Below are 12,688 nucleotides of genomic sequence, written 5' to 3'. Positions count from 1 at the left end.
ACAGTATGTCTTTTTACTGTATTTGTCTTATATTGTTTTATCTTTTTTAGTATTTCTAACTTACCTGCTTTATCAAAATGACACTAGCAGGCTTTCTAATTATAAAAGTAATTTCATTTTTGTGTGAGGGAAAGATGTTTGTATATTCTTAGAAAAAAATAAGGGTGAGTATACACTAAAACTAATCATTGTTGTTACCAGGATACATACCTACTTTATATTCACTTTATGGTTCCTTTGTAATATTTGCCTTTTTCTAAGCCAAATATCATATATTATTTCTCATTATTAAATAGTTTTTAAGAATTAATAAAAGGTGTATAAATGTTATCAAAATAGGTACAATAAAAAATATAAAGAAAAAAGCAAAATAACTCAAAAGTTAAACTCTGCTCTCATTTTATGTGTTTATTATTATATGTAATATCATATATTATTATATGTTTATATATTATGCTATATATTATATATCACCTATATAATATATATATGATTATGCTGTAATTGTATTTTATACTCTCTACTTACAGATATGTTGTGGGTATTTTCCACATAAAAAAATAGGTATTTACATGATTGTTTTTAATACTTGCCAATATTGAGTGACTGTATTGTGGTTTACAAATTCTATATTGATAATCATAGATTAATTTCAGCTTTCTGCCAATATGCATAATGCTGTGATGAACATCCTTGTACATATATCTTTGCGTAAATTTTTTCTTTCAATTTTTTTGTTCTGATATTTTATTTTGCTTCTAATATTCTAGATACCTGGCAGTAATGATATTTTTCAAATTACACTTTGATTGAGATTGAAAAAGCAGCAGATGTAAAATTCTGAGATAAAATCACCATAAGGAGACTTTTCAAGGAAATGGTTCAGAACCCAATTCATGCTTTCAGGGGGGAAATTGGTGGAGCCATTTCTCCAGAGAATGCTGTTAGTGGGATGGAGGGAAGGTTGGAAGTCCTGTCCTCTAGCCCCAAGCCCAATGAAAGATCTTCAAAGGGACCCTTCAGAGAGTTTGCTGTATCTCCTGCAGGTGGACCAATGGTGGCCTGAGGTGAGCGGATTGGCTGCTTTGATGGCAGACCCAGGGGAGGTGGTTGCATTGGTTCTGACAGCATTCCAGAGTTTGCAGGGACCAAGGATGGGCCTGCCTCCTATGATCCAGTTGTAAGCCAGGAGGAAGACAGAGTCAGCAAGGAATCATCAGATCCTGCCCAAGAGAGCCAACTGCATGGGTAAGGAGACCTCATTTGATGGATCCTGGAGGTGACCCACCAGAGCCTATAAGGAGAATGCAAGGGGCCTCCTGGAAGAGAAGGGTTCTCAGCCTGGTTATGGAAACCCAGGGGAAAGGTCTCCATAATGGAAAACTCCAGAGATGTAAAAAACTCTCCATGAGAGAGGGAGGGAGAGTGTAGACACACACACAAGTGCACAATAGAGAGCTCTAAGCACCTGCCAGCCCAGAGAGCCGGAAGATAGCACCCACTGTGGCATTAACTCCAATAGGAGCCATCTTATCACCTTGGCGCCTCCTGCCCTGGCGTTCCACCAGCAGCTCAATAAGGAGGTGTGGGGAGAAGAGGGCGACCTCTTTCCTCCTTTCTGAGGGCAGACTTCCAGCTAAAGAGGCCCAGACTGGGTAGCGGAGAAGATTTTGATACTAGCTAAGCGAAGTCTGACTTTTACATTAATATTCTGCACTATACATTCAGTTGCTGAATGCAGACTATGCCTTCACCCTTGGACTGAATGTCACCTAAGAGGGATCAGAAAGTTATGGATCTGCTGGACTTTTTTATCCACTGAGGGAAATAATTCCCACTGTGAGTAAATGTTAAAGGAATGGTGGAAGAAAAAAATATTAAGTTGCATCTGATTGCCTTCAGAGTTGTGCTTGTTCAAAACGCTCTTGAAATAGAGCGTCAGGTGGAAGATGCACCACACAAGGGCCCTCAGATGCCCTCCCTTTCCACATGCCCTGCAGCTACCCTCCTGCCCCTGCTGTGGCAGCCTCCAGCCCTCTAAACATGACCAGCCATTGGAATATCTCAGTGGGTCTCCAGGCCTCAAATCCTCCCAGTATGTGAAGAAACTCAGAGGACAGCATATGACCTCTCCCGGTGACACTTGAGCAGCAAGAAGTGGCAAGAGAGCCTAGGCAGGTCTATATTTGGGCCTTCACTCATGGCAGGCCTGTTGCTATTTGCAGCGGGAAGCCAGCTCATGTTACCATCACCTCTGCACCCCAGCTGTAGAGTCCTGCTGTGAGACAGTCGGGGGCAGCACTCTGGGGCGCACAGGTAACCCAGAGGGAGATCTTCAGTTTTCCAGCTATCATCCAGAGACCTTGGAGGTAAAAGGAGACCCTGTGGACCCTTAAATCAGCAGGCAAGTTTTTGGATAATCATAGTCTTTTAATGCAAAGGGTATTTTATTAGAAACCCCGTAACTTGATGCCACAATGTTAATGCAAAATCGTTCCTTTAGGGAGAGAGGTATCATCTTAAACTGCAGGATCTTAAACTGTGAATGTCTTCTGTGCCTTCCAGTAGCATGGATTTGCCTTGCTAATCCAACGTAGTGTTGGTACAGGGTGTGGAAGCTGGCCGTTCTTAAAATGTACCCTTAGAGTATTTTTAGCGCGGGGGCCCATTTGCTAGAACAGTTTGGAACCCTAAATAATGTTATCCTCTGGCTCCGGTGACGGATTGATAAATACATCTTGTTTTAATCTGTGTGGGCATCCCAAGAAATCAGAATTTCATGTTTTGATTGACATACGGGAAGACAGGACTATGATCATTTTTCACCTGTTATACATACCCCTCCTCCCATGGAAAGTTTCCAGGTTTGGACCGTGTCTGTAAAAGTCGATTTGAGCTATTTTGTGTAACTGCACAGCCAACACTTTATTTTTTTTTTAAAGATTTTATTTTTTTATTTATGAGAGAGAGGGGCAGAGACACAGGCAGAGGGAGAAGCAGGCTCCACGCAGGGAGCCTGATGTAGGACTCGATCCCGGGTCTCTAGGATCAGGCCCTGGGTTGAAGTTGGTGCTAAACCGCTGAGCCACCCGGGCTGCCCACAGCCAACACTTTAAAGCAAAGTTTCTTCAGCTGCAGCTTGGGGATTTCTAAGAGCTACACAGGTGAGCTTCTGAAACTATAGGCAAAATTACTTTTGTGCCCTCATGGGCTCACTTTTGGGGAGAGAATTAACACCTTTCAGTAGATTCCCAGAAGCTCTCGTGCCCTATAGAAGGTTAAAAATCATTTTTGTGAGGGACTTTTCTTTTTTTCTTTCTTTTTTTTTTGTGGGGGACTTTTCTAATTAATGCACTGGGGTATACCTCCCACATAGACAGCAAAAGTCTGTTTTCTTTGTAACTGCAGCCCCATAGCCTAGAGTAGAAGCTGTCTAGCTACTCTATTCTTTATAGGCTGTGACCTATTTATTTCTCTGAGGTTCAGTTTCATCACTTATGAAATGACAATTTATTGTTAATGTTCCTTCTCCCCAGATTCTGAATATTTTGGTAAGACACTAAAAGAGTCTGGGCGTTGAGGAGGAAAGTGCATGGCAGCTGTGGAGGTGTGTTGCAAACCTCCTGCTTAGGTGCCGGGCGCCCAGACCAGTTTGTTTATCTGTCCAAAGGGGAAAGGCTGGCACAAAAGAGTTTATTCCCATTAGATTTGTTCTCAATGTTTTCCAGTCTTCTTGCTTGTATGACAGTTCAATTTGGTATTTCACCCTTCAGTTTCCGGTTGAAAGAATTTGTCAGCATGATTTATTGGTAATACAGAATTCTGGTTTTCTCCCTTTTGGTGGCACACAGAAATGTGTTAGTTTTAGCAAGCTGCTCCAGGGTCTGTAGGCAATATGGTGTAGTGGAAAACTGAGTCTGGATCCATCTCTTTACCCCCTGGATTATGTGTCCAGCATACAGCACAGGGCCGGACACAGAGTAGCCCTGGGTCACCCCTTGTTAAATGAAATTGGGCCTGGCAAGTCCTTTCTCCTCACAGAAACTCAGTTTTGCCATCCTAAAATCAGAAAGTTGAATTAGATGCTCTCCAAGGGAACTTCTGTCCCTAGAGGGTCTATACCTCAGCATAGGCCCCTTGGAAGCTCATGTTGTGAGGACCAGTGACCTCACAGTGGATGTTTGTGCCTGGAGATGAGGCCCTTCTACTCTGGTGCCTTCTCCCATCTTTGGTTGTTTTCAGGGGATGGAATGATCCCACAGCGGCTGCAGGGCCTCCACTCTGCCATGGCTACTGTGAGTCTTCACTTTCTAACCCCCGTCCTCTCCTTTCGTGGGTGCCCTGGTGGGAGAGGCCAGGGTCCACATAATGATACTAACAGCCACCCCCACATTAATAATAGCAATTGACACGTACCGAGCACTGACTTTGAGCCCTGGGCTAGGCGAAGCATTTTACACACATCATGTTATTTCATCTAAATGCTATCTTTAGGGTGCACCTGGGTGGCTCAGCGGTTGAGCACCTGCCTTCAGCTCAGGTCATGATCCCGGGGTCCTGTGATCGAGTCCTGCATCAGGCTCCCTGCAAGGAGCCTGCTTCTCTCTCTGCCTATGTCTCTGCCTCTTTCTCTGTGTTCTCATGGATAAATAAATAAAATCTTTTTTTTTAATGCTATTTTTAGGAGGCAGGAAGCACAATAGGCCCATCTCATGGGCTCATGACAGTAAGACCCGGAGAGGTGACTTTCCCAAGGCTACCACGATAAGAAGTAGCAGAGACAGAAAACAAGCACAGAGCTTTCTGAATCCAGAGAGCAGTGGCCTTACAGAGGGGTTAAGGGTGGGGTGAGGGTATTCCCTGGAGATTGAATTGATAGAACCAGAATCAGCATTAATTGGTGTTAATGGGTGTACCTGGATGATGTCAAGGATGAGCTCCTGGTCTCTGGTTTGAGACCCTGGTCCTATTTCCTTTGGATGTATACCCAGAAGTGGGATTGCTAAAGCTCATGGTAATCCTGTTTTTAGTTTTTTTTAAGAACTTCCATACTATTCTCTATAATGGCTGTACCATTTTATATTCCCACCAACAGTGAATAGGAGTTCTCTTTTCCCACACCCTCTCCAACACTTGTTATCTCTTGTCTTTCTGGGACTGCCATTCTAAAAGGCACGAGGTGCTATCTCATTGTGGTTTTTTGTTTCATTGTGGGTTTGGGGGAGGTTGTTTTTTGTTTGTTTTTAGGTAGGTTCCACAACTGGCGTGGAGTACAACTCAGAACTTGAACTCATGACCCTGAGATCAAAACCTGAGCTGAGATCAAGAATTGGCCACTTAACCCACTGAGTGACCCAGGCTCTCCCTCACTGTGGTTTTGATTTGCACTTCCCTAATGATGAGTGATATTGTGCATCTTTTCATATGTCCGTTGGCCACCTGTATATCTTCTTCTGAAAAATGTTTTGTCATGCCCTCTGTCCATTTGTAATCAGATTATTGGGGGGGTTTTGCCATTGAGTTGTATGAATTCCTTGTATATTTTGGATATTAACTATCATGTAAATAGTTTACAGATATTTTCTCCTATTCCATAGATTGCCTTTTCATTTTATTGATTGTTTCTTTTGCTATGGAAGTTATTTTTAGTTTAATCTAGTATTGCTTGGTTTTTCCCCCTCTTGTTGCTTATGCTTTTGGTGTCGCATCCAAAAATTGTTGCTAAGACTGATGTCAAGGACATTTTCCCCTTGTTTTCTTCTAGGAGTTTTATGGTTTCACATCTTACATTTAAGCCCTTAATTTTTGAGTTAATTTTGGTAAGTGGTATAAAATAGGAGTCCAGTTTTATTTATTTTTTGCATGGGATTATCCAGTTTTCCTAGCACTATTTATTGAAGAAATTGTCTTTCCCCACAACAGGGTAATTCCGATTAGCTAGAGCGAAGGCAGTGTTTAGAGCCCCTTAGGTTGAAAGACTCTGATTGTTTTGTTGACCAGTAAAGGATGTGGGGTCATTGGATGGATCAGAATGGGGAGAAAACAAAGCAGTGTTTCCACAGCTGGATGGCCCCTTAGGCATTGGGAACCTCTGAAGAGAGATGTGGGCTAAAGTAGGGGTGATGCATGTGCTACTCAGGAGTATCTTGCAGTCCTTTGGGTCTGGCACATGTGTTTAGGGGTACGTAGGGAAGGCCTCTTGGTCCATCTCAATGCTTGTTTTATTGGGATGCTGACCCATCATAGGGAAATGTGTCCTACTTCACTTGAAGCCATACCTCCCCATCCCTAAAGCAAGCTATGTTGTGAGGAGATCCCAGGACTGCCCCAGCCAGAGTTTAATGGTGGGCAAGCTTTAGGAATTAACCCAAAAGAACATCCAGGCTCTGGGATCTTCATAAATCACACATTTTAGGAAAGCAAAGCACTGGCCCTTAAACCTGTTGCTTTGTGATGCTGCGTCTAGGAACAACCTTCTTCATTCATCCCCCCTCCCTCCACACACACCCACCCAAGGGGCAGACTGAGTCCCCATGGATCTGTTGGTGGTCCAAGCCACAGTGGACCTAGTACCTTGTGCATCAGTCCTGTGTGGTCATGGTGCTCAGCCCCAGCACACATTATTTAAGGGATGCTGACCACTGTCTTCCATATAAGAGTTTTGGAGCATTAGAGAACAGGACTTGAAGCTTTTCTAAACCTAATGTGACATGCCTGGTCTTGGAGTCAAGTTTCCTAATGTGGATCCAGCCCCCAGAGACCAGTTGCATCGATGGTATGTGGTGAGGGTAGCAGTATCTTTGTCCATAATAGCAGCTGCAAGTAGGCCTCTCTGTGTGGTGCTAAGAGAGGAAGTGGAACTGCAGCATCCTATGTGAACTTCAGAGAGGGGGTAAGAGGCAAGATTCCCAGGGGCTCACCGGGGCCAAAACTGTGCAGTCCATTCCCACTATCCCAACCACACTCAGAGAAGGCCTGTGGGTGTTAGGTTTTGTCTTGTCATCAGCAAGAGCTGACATGAGCCTCTGGGGCATGTATGAGGGACTTCCAAGGAGGGTTATTGCCCTGAATAAGTTGGAAGAGTGACAATTGGTACAGAGCCCAGATGAAGAGAGGTGGCCGAGGGTTTCCCCAGGGTAAGGGCAGAGCAGGTCTTCATCACTGGGATCCAGAATCTCTGAGTCTTCCAGAAGTAAGGCCAGATGGGGGGCTGGGTCAGTCCTCTGCGCTCCTCATGACTGCCCTGAGCCTTTCCCTGTGCTCACAGGACAGAGCTGGGAGGGTGTATGGCAGGCAGCCAGAGGAGCCTGGTGGCTGTTTCCAAGAGTGTGGAGGGAAGTGTGGGTCACAAGAGCAAAAGTGTCCTCTCTGACCAGCCTGGAACATGGGCCAAGTTCTTTTCCCTGGGAGAATGGGTAGAAAAGCTGAGTGATCCTTGGTCTCCTCAGAGTAGAGGAACAGAGAGATGAAACAGAAGACCTAGAGCAGGAATATGCAGGATGAGGATAAGGACCCAGACAGTGCAGGACATCACAAGCACTCAAGGTCAGAGCATAGGGAGGCTGAAGAGTGGGTTAGGGAGGCTGAAGAGTGTGTTTTCCAGAAGTGTGCCCCGTCACTGGGACCTCAGGCATTTGCTAGTGTGGCCTGTGGGGGTGATCGCAGGCTTGTGGCTCGGGAGACAGGATGCATGTCGTCACACCACACATCAAAGTGGAGAAAGTGAGAGGCAGTGAGCTCCATCTGGCGGTGTCAGATCTGGGGAGAATGGGAATGTTCAGGAAGCCAAGGCTTCTCTAAACTTCTGCCTCTGCGTGGAACAGAGATTAGGGCCAGAGACAAGGATATGGAGCCGCGAGAGTAGACAAATCAGTTGCAGGAGGTAGAGAGAGAAGACGAGCAGGAATGGAAGCCCGGGGAGTTGCTCAGTGCAGGACTCAGAAAGAGTTCAGCTGTCCCAAGAGAAGATGGTAGGCTGAGCTGGGTCACCAGGATCGAATGTCACAGAACAGCCAAGAGAGCATGGGCCAGTGTCCATGGATTTCACAATTAGGCCATCAGAAAATGCTATATTGTTTTAAAAGGCAATCAAAAACAGAACATGGAAAGAAAAATGAACGGCATTTTTAATTTTTTAAATTTTTATTTATTTACTTTTTTGAATGGCATTTTTTAAATATAGCTTTGGGATGGTTATTAAAAGGACAGTCAGTCTGTCAGCAGAGGTCACAAAGTCCCTCCCTGCAGAAAAACAGGCACTGCTGGTCAGGGGAGCCACTGAACCTGAATCCTGGGTACAGCAAACAGCTGGCTGCTGGCCCTGATCCCACAGTGGAAATTAAGGGAGGCTGTTTGGATCATAATAAACATTATGACTGGGGTGGGGAGGGAGGGAGTACTAAGCTGTATCTTTAATTTTTTTTTTGATTTTGTTATTTACCCCCCAAATTTATTGTATATGTACCATTTGGAATAGTTAGGAATGGCAGTTTTCCTATTTTATTATTTTTAAATTTTATTAAAGATTTTATTTATTTATTTGAGAGAGGGAGAGCAGAACAGAGGCGCAGAGGAGAGGGAGAAACAGACTCCCCACTGAGCAGGGAACCCGATGACTTGGGGTTCGATCCCAGGACCCCGGGATCCTGACCTGAGCCGAAGGCAGACTCTTTGAGCCACCGAGGCACCCCAGTAATAGTAGTTCTTTTTTAAAGGCATTAAGTTTACCACAGTTTATTTTTAAAGGGGGCATCAGGAACTGGATTATGGGGGTGGTTATACGACTTGAGAAATTCACTAAAAACTATTGCATCGTGCACTTAAAACAGGTGAATTTTATGATTTGTAAATTATATTTCAATAAAGTTATTTTCAAAATAGATTAATGAGTAGGCTAAGCAGCTCACAGAACTCCTGGTTTTATGTAGGAATAAGTTGTTGATAAAGTGCTTGTGCATGTAAATTGGAATGGTAGAACAGTTCAATAGATAGAAATTTTGGCCAATATTTGGACATCAAGTGCACCTGTTTGTGACTTGTACAGTTAAATGGAAAAAAACCATAACTGCTCCTCTATACCAAAAAGGTCATTCTAAGGGGCACTCAGGTGGCTCAGTCAGTTAAGCATATGACTTTTTTTAAAATTTTTATTTATTTATTTATGATAGTCACACACACACAGAGAGAGAGAGAGGCAGAGACACAGGCAGAGGGAGAAGCAGGCTCCATGCACCGGGAGCCCAACGTGGGACTCAATCCCGGGTCTCTAGGATCGCACCCTGGGCCAAAGGCAGGCACTAAACCTCTGTGCCACCCAGGGATCCCGAGCATCTGACTTTTAATTTTTGCTCAGGTCATGATCTCAGGGTTCTGGAATCGAACTCTGTGTCAGGCTCTGCACTCAATGGGGAGTCTACTTGAGATTCTCTCTCCTTCTCCTTCTGCCCCTCCCCCTGCTAGAGCACACACTCTCTCTAATAAATAAATAAATAAATCCTTTTTTAAAAAAAGATTTTATTTTATTTATTCATGAGAGAGGCAGGAACACAGGCAGAGGGAGAAGCAGGCTCCATGCAGGGAGCCCAATGTGGGACTCGATCCTGGGTCTCCAGGATCATGCCCGGACCCAAAGGCAGATGTTCAACTGCTGAACCACCCAGGTGTCCCAATAAATAGATCTATAAAACAAGCAAGCAAAAATCATTCTTTTAGGGACACCTGGGTGGCTCAGTTGGTTAAGCACCTGCCTTCTACTGAGATCATGATCCCAGAGTCCTGGGATAGAGCCCCAGGTCGGGCTTCCCCATCAATGGGGAGCCTGCTTCTCCCTCTCCACCTGCCTCTTCCCCTGCTCATGCTCTCTCTCTCTCTCTCTCTCTCTCTCTAGTAAATAAAAAATTCAACCATAAGTAGACAGATAACCCAATTTGAAAATGAGTGTATTGGGGTTCTCCAGAGAAACTGAATCCAGTGAGGGTGTATGTGTATGTGCGTAAAGAATGTGAAAGAGGGATGCCTGGGTGGCTCAGTGGTTGGGCATCTGCCTTTGGCTCAGGGCGTAATCCCAGATCCTGGGATCGAGTCCCACATCGGGCTCCCTGCATGGAGCCTGCTTCTCCCTCTGCCTGTGTCTCTGTCCCTCTCTCTGTGTTTCTCATGAATAAATAAATAAAATATTACCAAAAAAAAAGGATGTGAGAGAGACATTTATTTTAAGGAATTGGCTCATGCAGTTATGGAGGCTGGAAGTGCAAAATCTGCAGGGTTGGTTGGCAGTCTGGAGACCCAGGGAAGAGCCAGTGTAGCAGTTCAAGTCTGAAGGCCATCTGCTCCCAGAATTCCTTCTTGCTTGAGGAAGAGCCACCTTTACTCTGTTAAGCTCTACAACTGATTGGATGGCGCCCACTCACATTACGGAGGGCAATCTGATTTACTGAAAACTCACCAACTTAAAAGTCAACCTCATCCAAAAAACACCTTCACAGAAACATTCAAAGTAATATTTGGGGGATCCCTGGGTGGCTCAGCGGTTTAGTGCCTGCCTTCGGCCCAGGGCGTGATCCTGGAGTCCCGGGATCGGGTCCCACGTCGGGCTTCCTGCATGGAGCCTGCTTCTCCCTCTGCCTGTGTCTCTGCCTCTCTCTCTCTCTCTCTCTCTCTCTCTCTCTCTCTGTGTGTGTGTGTGTGTGTGTGTATCTCTCATGAATAAATAAATAAAATCTTTAAAATATATATTTGACTAAATACTTGAACACCATGGCACAGCCAAGCTGACATATAAAAGAAACCATCACAGTGGGCAAAGGATTTGAATAAACTTTTCTTCAAAGATAATATACAAGTGCCACTAAGTGCATGAAAAGATGCTTTACATCATCCATATGGAAAATGCAAATCAAAACAACGAGCTAGAACTTCACATCTGCTAGGATGGCTCCAATCAAAAAGATGGACAACCCTTTCACGAAGATGGCGCCGAAGGTGAAGAAGGAAGCCCCTGCCCCTTCCAAAGCCGAAGCCAAAGCAAAGGCTTTGAAAGCTAAGAAAGCGGTGCTGAAAGGCGTGCACAGTCACAAAAAAAAAAAAAGAAGATCTGCATGTCACCTACATTCCGATGACCCAAGACCCTGCGTCTCTGAAGGCAGCCCAAATATCCTCGAAAGAGTGCCCCCAGAAGAAACAAGCTTGATCACTATGCCATCATCAAGTCCCCCTTAACTACTGAGTCAGCCATGAAGAAAATAGAAGACAACAACACACTTGTGTTCATTGTGGATGTCAAGACCAATAAGCACCAGATCAAACAGGCTGTGAAGAAGCTCTATGACATTGATGTGGCCAAGGTCAACACCTTGATCAGGCCTGATGGAGAGAAGAAAGCATATGTTCGACTGGCTCCTGACTATGATGCTTTGGATGTTGCCAACAAAATTGGGATCATCTAAACTGAGTCCAGCCGGCTATAAATCTAAATATAAATTTTTTCACCATAAAAAAAAGATGGACAATATCAAGTGTTGACTGGAACATGGAGAAATTGGAACGCTCCTACACAACTGGTGGGAATGCAAAATGGTTAAACCACTTTGGGAAAGAGTTTGGCAGTTCCTCAAAACGTTAAACATGGTTATCACATGATCCAGCAATTCCATTCCTCAGAATGTACCCAAGAGAAAGAGTCAAAAAGTGGAAACAACCCAGGTATCCATCACCTGGATATGTTATTCGTGACATAAAGAAAATAGGTTATATTCCTAAACTGGAATATTTTTCAGCTGTAAAAAGGATACATTGTACAACATGGATGAAACTTGAAAATATTATGTTCAATGACAAAAAGCTAAACACTGAAGACCATATGTTGTATTATTCCATTTATGTGAAATGTCCAGAATAGGCAGATAGAGACAAAAAGTAGATGGCAGGTATCAGAGGCTAGGGGAGCAGGTAGTGGGGAAGTGACTGCCAATGAGTAAGTGATTTTTTGGTGGGGGTAATGAAAATGTTCTGGAATTGGATAGTAGTGATGAGCACATAACTCTAAGTTTATTAAAAATACTAGATTGGGGATCCCTGGGTGGCGCAGCGGCTTAGCGCTTGCCTTTGGCTCAGGGCGCGATCTTGGATACCCGGGATCGAATCCCACTTCGGACTCCCGGTGCATGGAGCCTGCTTCTCCCTCTGCCTGTGTCTCTGCCTCTCTCTCTCTCTCTCTCTGTGACTATCATAAATAAATAAAAATTAAAAAAAATACTAGATTGTACACTTTTTAAAAAAGACTTATTTGAGAGATAGAAGAGAAGGAGCACACAAGTGGAAGGAGGGACAAATGGAGAATATCTTAAGCAGACCCCCTGCTGTGCATGGAGCCCAATGCGGGGCTCAGTCTCCCAACCCAAAGATTGTGACCTGAACCAAAACCTAGAGTCTGACACTTAACCAACTAAGCTGGGCACCCCTAAATTTTACGCTTTAAAAGCTGAGCCTTATGATTTGTAAATTATATCTTAATGAAACCATTATTTTTAAAAGTACAAATAGGGGGGCATCTGGGTGACTCAGTGGTTGAGAGCCTGCCTTTGGCTCAGGTTATGATCCTGGGGTCCTGTGATGGAGTCCTGCATTGGGGTCCTGCAGGGAGCCTGCTTCTCCCTCTGCCTATGTCTCTGCCTCTCTCTGTGTCTCTCAT

General features: G+C 44.3%; 1 protein-coding gene and 1 pseudogene across 2 annotated transcripts in view; both read left to right on the top strand.

Annotated features, from left to right (window-relative positions):
- Positions 1 to 2,218: 2,218 nt before the first annotated feature.
- Positions 2,219 to 12,688, top strand: part of FSD2 (fibronectin type III and SPRY domain containing 2) — a 40,222-nt gene continuing 29,752 nt past the window's right edge. Inside the window, exon 1 of one of the 2 annotated variants that reach the window (XM_041752706.1) lies at positions 2,219 to 2,404. The gene's annotated coding sequence lies outside the window, so the exon portion shown is untranslated. The remainder of the gene's footprint in view (positions 2,405 to 12,688) is intronic. The other variant, XM_041752707.1, reaches the window with a different exon arrangement.
- Positions 10,642 to 12,144, top strand: LOC121489551 (annotated as a pseudogene).

Source organism: Vulpes lagopus, chromosome 4 (genome assembly GCF_018345385.1).
Source record: "Vulpes lagopus strain Blue_001 chromosome 4, ASM1834538v1, whole genome shotgun sequence".
In the NCBI taxonomy this organism is placed as follows: Eukaryota; Metazoa; Chordata; class Mammalia; order Carnivora; family Canidae; genus Vulpes; species Vulpes lagopus.
This window is presented reverse-complemented; position numbering and strand designations above follow the sequence as displayed.